The following is an 11,099-nucleotide window of genomic DNA, read 5'->3' as shown; positions in this document are numbered from 1 at the left end:
TTACAACTGGTAGCAGTGAACGATATTTTTCAACATTAAAAAGATCAAAAACATATTTGCGGAACACCACGTGTGAAAATAGGTTGAATGGTTTGGTAATGATGAATATAAACAGTGATATAATGATAGACCCTAATGATCAGGGGTGGATAGGTAGTATTTTTGTTACAGGGAAATATTTTAAGTAGCCCAACAACAGAAAAAAAATTTGATCGCTTCGCTCGCATTCCATATTCAACCCAACAACTTAACTTACAACTAACATGTTGTCATAAGAACTATTCAAATCATACTCGTATAAATCAACTTGCGTTAATCATTTACAATTTTATCATATTTCAATGCATTAATAATTTTGTTAACACTTTGCTTTTAGAAGCCACTTCATTAATAATTTGATCAGTCAATTCCATTCTTTACATAAGGTACAATAAATTATAAAACTTAAAATACGATGTTTTATGTATACCTAGTACCTACCTATTGTATAGACCTAAACCATAAACCCCCTCCATTGAAAAATCTTGGCTACGCCACTGAAAAAAGGTATCTACTTCACCTATTCAGCCTTTACCAAAAATCTATAGCAAGAGTGTTGGTCAAGTTTATGATATTGTAGCTATGGCATTAAGTATTATGTTTAATCACTTACACAATAACAGTTGGGAAATTTGTAGTTTTATAGCTGCTTCTCATTGCTGTCTCATTTTTAGTAAGCTCTGTCGTAACGTAGTACTTATTGAAATTTTTTCATTTATTGTTAAGTCTTTTCTTTTTTGTTTTAAACTCATTTTTACACACACGCGACACCGATATATACAAACGTGATACTGGCCGACGGGCAACGGGTGTATATACTGTACTGTCTTAACCATGGTTATCTACACTGGTTGAAGCTCGAGGCCTTATCGCTTGTCGAATAAGCGACTATAGGAACTCGTAACGCGACATTATTATTCGAATAATAGCGTGGACATCTTTGCCAGGGCTGGCCCTAGCTTTTGCGGAGCCCCGGACAAAATAATTGTCAATGTCTTTTTTTTTTAAATAGGTACATAATATATTTGTTTATATTTTCCTATGTTTTCATTATATATTTATTATCAGGGCTCGGAACTTTATGCATTTGCATCTTTCTTAGGAAGCTGCATATTTCAAATCTGATTCGATCCAAATTCGTTTCATGGACCATACAGTTGAAATACAAAAGTTGATGTTGCATATTTTTGCATATTTTACCAAATTTATATGATTATGCATATTTAAAGATTTTGAGTATATAAATGCATTTTATGGTAAAAATGTATAAGAAATCAACAACAAACAAGTTTTTGATAATTGAATATTGTAAATTAAATAATTTAAAAATAAATAACCGCCGCACACGGTTTCCTAGTCTATATTTGCCATGCTATCAACCATGCTCGCCCGCATGGTTTATAGTGTTTTTACTAAGAAATAAGAATTGGCCGTTACTCTTACCGTAATGACCGCCCAGGTTTTAATTTATATTGAAGTCGCTCGTTAGATAAAATTGGGCAATGATATTGGCATATTGTATATTCGTGGTGTGTGTTAGTATGACGTGTTTGATCGTGTGTCGAAAACATATTCGATAACGGTGGTCTGTTACTTTAATAAATTAGTGTGTTCGTAGTTCGTATTGTTCGCTTACCGTGCTCGTTTACCGCTTATGTGCCACGTAATATTCTGATTTTAATATTTGTCAGACAAAAATTAAAATGCCTAAAGAATTTGGTTCTACACTAACTAGTACTGAAATTTGTACACCAACAAGAGGCACATATCCCTACCAAAGATTCCAGAACTGATAACACTGGTCATATGCCAAGGTAGGTAGTCAACTTATCTGACACTCAAGAGGATATCACGCGTATTAACAACAAGAAAGTGTAAACACACATGACGCACTGTGTATAATAATAATGACGTATTTCCGTGATACGGAAAGCTGCATAAACCCTAGAGCCCGCACAGAACGCGCATGTGTGTTCATGTTGTGCGTCATATGTGCTCAGTATAGACGTTATCTAATGCAACAAGCTTGTATGTGAAATAAATCTGCGCTCCTGCCTCCAAATATTCAGTTGTTTTGTTTTTTTGTATGTTGTATGTTGGGTATAATTATTTATTTACTATTGTCACTGTGTTTTACACACACTTTTTTTAACTATGCCATTGAGATCAAATAACATTTTAGTGTGGAAACTCAACAATCCAAAACGGGACTCATATAATGTTCCAGAAAAAAAATGACCAGAATGTAGATTTTTCGAATGTTAAATAATAGAAAATAATATTACAGAATTGAAATCAACCATAATATAAAAAGCTCAGAAAATAAATAGGTACCTACTACAGAATGTAAACTGATAAGAATATGCATCAGTAGAATTACAGAAATACAGAAATTGATATTGCAGAAATTCTGCAAAGTGTACAATTCCAGAATGGCAGAATGGAATATAACAGAACACAGTTTTACAGAACGCATGATGCATAAAATATTTTCTTGGAAAATATTTTAACTGAAAATTATATTTTAGAAAATATATTTCCAGAAGTATATCTATTGAAATTTTTTAGTTGTAAATTAAAAATTAAAATGCGTTGGTACTGGGTACAAAATATATTTTTTTTTACGTATTTCTGTTTTTAGATTAATGACTGTTGGTAATAGTAAGTATAAAGTAACTAGTATCTAGTACACAGATATTAATAAATAATCATTCTTATTGAAAAAAACATGTCCGCGTTATAAGAAAAAAAGTTATTCTAAAAACCTACAGTTATACTGTTATAGTTATATTTTGTGTGATATAATTGTATATAGGACGTACCTGGTACCTTTTTTTATACCATTCATAATTATATTAATCAACTATCAACCCATACCTAATTATGATTTAATATTTATTATTTTGTGGGAACTAGTAATTTATTACTTGTGTTAATATAATATTTTACCTTTTTCGAAAGACTATTAACAAGTTACGACTAAAGTACTAAACCATTTATAATTAATAATAATAATAACTTCTGAAAAACTCCGCCAGGCGCCAACACTCGAATATCTAATAAATATTAAATCATAATATTGTTAATAGCCAATAGGATAATAATAGGAAGTCACAACAGTCATTTTTTTCAATATAAAATAGTTAGACATGCTCATTCTGGGTACATAACATATGACATACATTATTTTTGGAGACTCAAATAAAGTATAGGTACTGTTGTTACAATACGGATGGAGACGTTGTATGTTGCAATTTTCAAGAATATTTCATTTTTAGGTAAAATATTTTCATTATTTGTAACAAAACATTCTCCATGGGAAAGATATCAATATAATAAAATAATTTGTATATATTTCAGATTATTTTGTCTCCTTCCAATTATTTTAATGGTGCTAATCATTCTATCATTCGTCTGATGTATGTGTTGTTGTCTGTGCCCATTTTGCATGATTTATAAACGCAGATAAACTAGAAGTAAGCATGAAAATATGATATATTAATTCCTGCAGTAACATTAATTAATTTTAATTCTTAAATAAGTTATTGTTTATTACGATGATAAAAATATTCAATAGTATATGTGAATTGTATAGTGTTTTGACCAAAATACTCGGCCTCCCCCAAACTAATTAGTAGGCAATTTAACAGGATGTGCATCACCACAAAATCGTTAGACCAGTACAAGATTTCCTCAAAAACTCGTGGCTATCATTTATTCAAATACCTTAACAAATTTAAATATTTTCAAAAATTTAAATTTAGTCGGTATATGTAGATACAACACAGGTAGAATTTTTAATGTGCTCCTGAGCCCGCCCAACATAATTTACCTATGAAATTATAATATTATAGCTACATACATTCTAGAACCTATTAATGTCTATAGTACTATAGTTATTGTATTTGTATATGAAGGTATAATGTTTTTTTTTAGATTAATAAAATGTATGTAGTGGTTAGGTTAGGTATAGGTAAGCACAAATATTTTTGATTTTTTATACCTACATTTACGACAAACAAAATTTTCATGATCTCTGCGAACATATTATTATAATAAGATATTTAAATATAAACGCACATTTTACTATGCTCTAAAAAGTTTCAGGTCGAGCCCAGGCTCGACCGGCTCGTCCCGTACGCACGCCAATGAATATAACGTATAATATTAATAATTAATGTTCAAACTCCATTTTTAATAATTTAAAGGGTATTTAATCAATGTTGTTTCTCATATTTTAAGCATTACATTATTTGTTTTAGCACTCTTCACAGCCTCCAGTTATGCATTTCAGGGCTATTGTGGCCCCCGTCATCAGGGAGTATGTTGCTCGTAGGTATAATATACCCCTATTAAATGTAACAGCTGTCCAGGTCCAAACATTCTTCGATGAATTAAGGACTAGTTTTGCGGAACTGGCAGCTGTTACATTTTATGCCACATGTGGCAGAGAAGCGAATACAGAAGGCGAAGTGAAAACCGTAACTTATTGGTTCACCCACCCGTCCACACTTATTAAAGTGAGTATATAATTTTTTAATATTCAATTGGCCTAATAGTGGTTACAGTCTTGTTAAGTATTAAATAATAAACTTTTTTCCTAGATTCTATTTCCCAATCAGAGAAACAGTCATCTAAAAAAAAACAACTTATTGGGCCTCAAAATCGGTACCTACCCTAAATACTCGGTACAATCCACGTGGTTATCGTTGGTAGACCATACCCCATTTATACCATCAATAGTGGCTATTGATGGTATAAATGGGATTTTGATGGAGTATGGCTACTCTCAATACCCCAACCACAACATTCAAGTATGTTGATTCGCCATGCTTAAAACTTTTTTTACGAAAATTAAATGTTTGTAATATATTTATAATTTTAATTTTTTTAATAGCCAATTCCTGTCCCATCAATGCACCCAAGGCGTCGCCAGATTCCACAATCAGCGGCATTGTCGACGTCGCCGCCGTATATGCAACCGGCATTGTCATCGTCGTCTATGCCAGTGGCATCGTCGTCGTCTATATAACCGGCATTGTCGTCTTCGTCTATGGACGACATAATTTGCCGCCATGTATACTGTTGTATTTATAACCTTGTTTTTGTATGGAGACATTAGTCAAATGGATCAATACGTTTTCTATATCTTCAACACTAGTGTTATATTTGACCGTACAGAACCGATAAAAGCCTGACTTAAATAAGTATGCTTTTAATGGACGAAAAGATGTGACCAAAACATATAAACGAAGATCAAATTTTTTATCACCAATGAGTAATGGATTATTTAGATATTGTTCCATAGCTAATAGCCACGATTATAGATAGTATCTCTATAGATACTATTATCTATCTATCAATAGTACTATCTTTAATCGTGCTAATAGCTCAGGGGGGTGTAGCCCATAGATAATAAAGATATGGATAGGCTATTCGTCAATTTCAGCGTTCCAAAAGATGAGAATTTGAGGCCTCTTCATTTTATATTCCAAGACTACTCATTTTCGTTTCCAATAAATAATGTTAGCGCGTAATAATAATTAATAATTATTAATTATTTAATATTTTCTCTTCAATATAAAATATGTTTTTGCGCTGGATACCTACTAGTTTTTTGTTATTGCGAGATGAATCTGTTTTTCTTAAGGTTTTCGTTGTCATGGTTACTTATTAATAAAAACATTTATGATTGATGTAGTTTCCTGGTAAACGAAAAATATCAATAGGGTGCTACTTTTTTTATGTGTGAAACCTTTTATATTATACATGAATATAGATTGTATTTCTTTGTTACTAAGTTCAAGATATTAGATTGTATTTGTTTGTAACTAAGTTCTATATTAAATTATAAATTATTGTATTAATTATTAAAACCACTTTTTTATATAATACTAGTCTAGAATATGTAAATAAAATATAATAAGAATTACTTTTATTGATACAGTTTAAAACCATTAAATATATACTGAACAATATTAAATAATAACAATTAAAATATTAAAATATAGGTATATCCTAATTACTGTAAACATTATTATAAAAATTATTTTTTTTTTGTTTTAAAATATATTACTAAAAATTAAAACTTAAAACCTACTCATATCTAAAATGCACCAATTTTGTTAATTTTGATCTGGATTTTGTAATTTCATTTAATTTTCTGATTTCATGATGCACTCTTATATCAAAATACTTTAAACAAATAAGATTTATAAGCTGATCTTTATGATTGTGTTGGTCTAAAATTGAAAAGTCGACACTAATATTGCTGCATGTCAATATAGAAGGATCAAACTTGGAGTAAAGAGCAGTTTTAACTTTGTTAAGTAATAAAAGTTGTTCTTTTTTGTGGAATTGAGATTTAATTATACTCAAATTACATCTTACAACTCTTTCTGCTTCTGCACATACTATTTTAACATAATTACTGGGTTTTGTTAAACCACCTCTATCTTTACAACTTATTAATGTGTTATTTTCAACTTGATCTTTGCTCAATATTTTTTTACAATTATGACATGATATTATTTGACTTACTTTTCTGGCTACAAAACCACCTATATATTGTGAAACGTCTTCAATATATGTATTGATTTCAATAATATTCTTAAAATAATCATGATCAATTAATGTTCTATTGGGAACCCAATCAAATGACAAATCAACATTTCCATCATTACTTTTTCGGCTACTTAACTTAGTTGATACTGGAAGTATTTGTGTTCAATCTAATATTGAACAATTTCCAAAGTTAGATCCTGTTAACTGATTATGAACTAATATTCTTTTGTAAGCAGCTTGAAACTGCCTACATGTGGGATTATCGTTATAACCACCTCTTCCACGTATCACACTGAAGGTAGTCTCAATGTGATCTTGAGACAGTTTATAGGTAATTAAATATTCAATATCACCTTTAGCATATAAATATTCAAAAAGTTTAATACTATTCTTTAAGGATAATATAAATCCAATAAATCCTGTTTTCCTGTTTGACAAAACTACCTTTGTTCTAATCCATTCATTAGTACTTTTATTTCTCTCTAAAAATTCAAGACCATGTATTGTTCAAATTTTTCAATAAATAATTTATAATTATCAATGGTGCTTTTACTGATGGGCTTGTTGTATGGTTTTAAAGAAAATTTAGAACGACTATTCAAGATATCAAAAGCATTATTTATAAATGAAATAAATTCTGAAGTAGCAGAGACGTTTTTAAAATTGGCATTAGTTTTTTCTAGATAAGACAATGCATCAGCAACACTTTGACTGAGTAACTTTGCAGCCAATCGCACATTCATTTTTTCATTGCCAAAAAATATATGTCGTTTAGTTAATTTCGTACCTAATCTCAAACCTTGACTAGATTCTAGGTCAAATAGTTGACAAACGTAGTTCCAATCAATAACTTCATTTTTTGAATTACAAATGAGTTTTTTATCTCCCCAAGCATTCCGTACTAATTTCAGCATGTGGGCAGCATCGTAAAAAATAAAAACCTACAAAAGTATACGTTTTTAGGAAATCATTTTTATTACTTAACATAACTGTTTAAAATAATTTAACCTTATTTTTTGAATCTGTAATTTCAATAAATGGACTTGTGTTTTCTAAAGTCAAATTTGCACGTAAGCTTGTACACATTGTCCCATTTACATATGCTCCATCAAACGTTACTGAATTAACATTAGCGCCAGTTTCATGTAAAAGTTCTAAACATGTTAACAGTAAATTTGATCTTTCTAAACCAGTTAAAGAATCAATAAGAAAATAACCAACCAAGTGGTATTTTCCAATAACCATTAATTCCAACTGCTAAAAATACCAAGGCATTTTTAGCCAAAGGAATATCATCTCCATCATAAACTTCATTCACACCCATATTTATGTGGCCATATATATTGTTTTGAGTATCCATTTCCACTTGACGTCGTACACACATTTCGTCAATGACTACATTGCAGTAAACGGACTCAGACTTTGCTTTAATAGCTATTGTATTAAATGATTCCTCGGTGAAACCTGTTTTTCCATCAACTACCATATACCAGCGTCTCAAAGTACGAGGGTGTGGTAAGATTTTACCAAAACTTTTTCTAACAAATAAATACGCCCGAGGAGAATAGTATTGCAATGTAACAGCAAATCTTTTAATTTCATCGTTATAAGGTCTTTGTGATTTACCTTTTGACAAAACATTATTAATTATATTTTCCAACACATCAGAACCAAGAGCCTATATAGAAGAAGACAAAAATCATAAAATTATTTAAAACAAACCAATTGGTACCTAAATTAATTTATTAATAGGTTATATCATTAGGTAATATCATTAATCATTATAATAATATACTAACGATAAGTAGGTTATGTACATAAAATAAACATAAACAACAAAATATGTTAAATTTTTTTCTTAAATTAATTATTTATTTATGTATAATAAACAAGTAAAGACAGTAAGCACCAACTAAATACCAATTATTAGTAAATACATATAATTACTACAATAATAATAATAATACTACAAATACATATAAGATACTATATAATACCACAATTTAAAATAATAATTTTTGAAGTATTTTAAACTATTTCTACATCGGTAATTTGAACTTGTCCAGTTTTATTAAATGTGTACACATATTATAATTTATAATATCTACCTTCAAATTACATGCTGCTGAATCAGAAATTAAATTTTTAGCAGATAATGTAAAAATTATGTCTTTAAGTGAGACAACTTTTTGTAATAACCGTTTGTTTTTTTGTCTTAATAATTTATTTTTTTCCCTTAAGTTAGCCACAGTGAGTTTTGTAAGATTTAGATTTCTTTTGGCTCTTCTGGGTGTTAAAAAATCACTAGTTTTTAAATCACCAAACCGTGTTGTATTTATTATTTTAATTTTTTTTCTAGGACTGGTCAATTGTAAATTATCAGTAGAGAATAATGACCTAGGAAAGAAATTATTATTTATTCATATTATACAGTTATTTGTTTATTACATAGGACTTACCTTTTACACTTTGGTGTCTCAGCTGATGATTCGGAACATTCAGTGGAAGAGACAGATAATACTGGAGTTTCAATATTTGAATCTCTGAAATAGAATGCAATACATAATTTAACTAAAATAAGTACAATTATAAACTATTTTATAATTTTTAAGGATTAAGGGTATACTCTAGTTGACCTGGCAAAGAAATTATAATTTATTAATATTATACAGTGATTTGTTTATTATTATACTTACCTTTTACACTTTGGTGTCTCAGCTGATGATTCGGAACATTCAGTGTAAGAGACAGATAATACTGGAATTTCAATATTTGAATCTCTGAAATAGAATGCAATACATAATTTAACTAGAAAGTCCAATTATAAAATAAGGATTATGGTCGTACTCTAGCTCTGCAAATCCAACAGAAACAACATTGTACTTTTGTGGTATTGCCTCGGATAACAAATAGTTGTATTTAGGATCTTCATCACAAACTTTGTAGTCATTTTTTTTAAAATGTAATGAACATATCCTATGCCATGTCTTTAATTCATTCAGACATAATAATTCCATCCATTTAGCCTTCTTTTTTTTGTCTTTAGGAAATCTTTAAATAATAATATATGACTAAACAGTTAAATATATATATATTGTTATTATGTTATGTTTGAATAAACTAATACATGCAGCACCTACATAGCATATCGATTGTTTAGTTCTTATATTACTTACGAATGAAATGACAAATCTCTATCACTTTTAGCACTACTACGGCATACACAACACCTTAGCACCATTTTAAATTTTAACTTATAAATATTTTATATAGTAATAAAAACTAATATTTTTAGTCTATTATAAGGAAGAATTATTAGATAAAAGATGTATAATTATCTAATACGAATTTCAATAGAATATATAATTTATAATTCATAAATTTATAGTACTATAATAATATCATTAATATTTATTATTTGGAAGAAAATTTGAAATGTTTAATCATTAATTATTTTGGCGGTTTTATTTTTGATAATGTGATAAGAGAGCCTCAATTGCCTCTCCTTAAATTTCTCCTTCGGGAACGCTGCCTCAAATATATTTAACATAGACGTGGCCTATCCATATCTTTATTATCTATGGTGTAGCCACGATTTAAGATATACAGGTACTTAGATCATAGTATATAGTATATGATCTAAGTACAGGTTGAACGTCGGCCTATGATATTATGAATTTTTCAAGACCGTCAAACTGTCTCCAAATCAGCTGTGGAACTACCGACTGTCGCCATCTAGCTGCATTTATGTAGAAACTCAACAATCCAAAACGTACTATGTGAACGGTGGTATACTCGTATGACCTATGAGTGTATGTACTAAATTAGTATCTTTCTACTTAACTACTAAGCGTACCTTTCTTTAACATTTTTCAACTGTTCCTCGAGCTTACGAAATTTTAAACTTGGTTTGGGTTTTTGATTTCCCCTACTTTGCGATGAAATATCCAATTCAAAGTTCTGCTGTTGGTTTTTGATCTCATTTATAAGTGTATAAATATTAGGCCTATGTAGGGATGCCCAAATAATATCGATATTTATAATTCGATATATCAATCAGGTCGATATATCGTAAAACCCGTTTTTCCGTAATTTTTTTTTTTTGTAAATGCCATAATACGTCAGAAACATAGTAGATTTAGAAGAATTGAAAAAACCTAGATAATATCGGGACTTAAAAGTGTATTATACACCGTGTATAATACACTTTGACCTGGATAAATATACACGATATAAAAATTTAAGATAATTTCTTGGAAAAAACCAGCGTCGTGAAACATTGTATTATGGCGGCAATCTGTTTTCAAATTATTTTTATATTTTAGATTATAAAAATGATTGATAGACAGTGGTCTTTTCGACTGACGTTGACTAACATATGACTAACCTTGTCTATTAGTATTTATATTTTATATTTTTTGCGCTTTTAAGTTCCTATAATAATGTCAACGAATTTAACTAAACAGGAGTTGTTGGTTTATTTTAATAAAATTGAC

Source organism: Acyrthosiphon pisum, unplaced genomic scaffold, assembly GCF_005508785.2.
Source record: "Acyrthosiphon pisum isolate AL4f unplaced genomic scaffold, pea_aphid_22Mar2018_4r6ur Scaffold_20960;HRSCAF=22641, whole genome shotgun sequence".
In the NCBI taxonomy this organism is placed as follows: domain Eukaryota; kingdom Metazoa; phylum Arthropoda; class Insecta; order Hemiptera; family Aphididae; genus Acyrthosiphon; species Acyrthosiphon pisum.
This window is presented reverse-complemented; position numbering follows the sequence as displayed.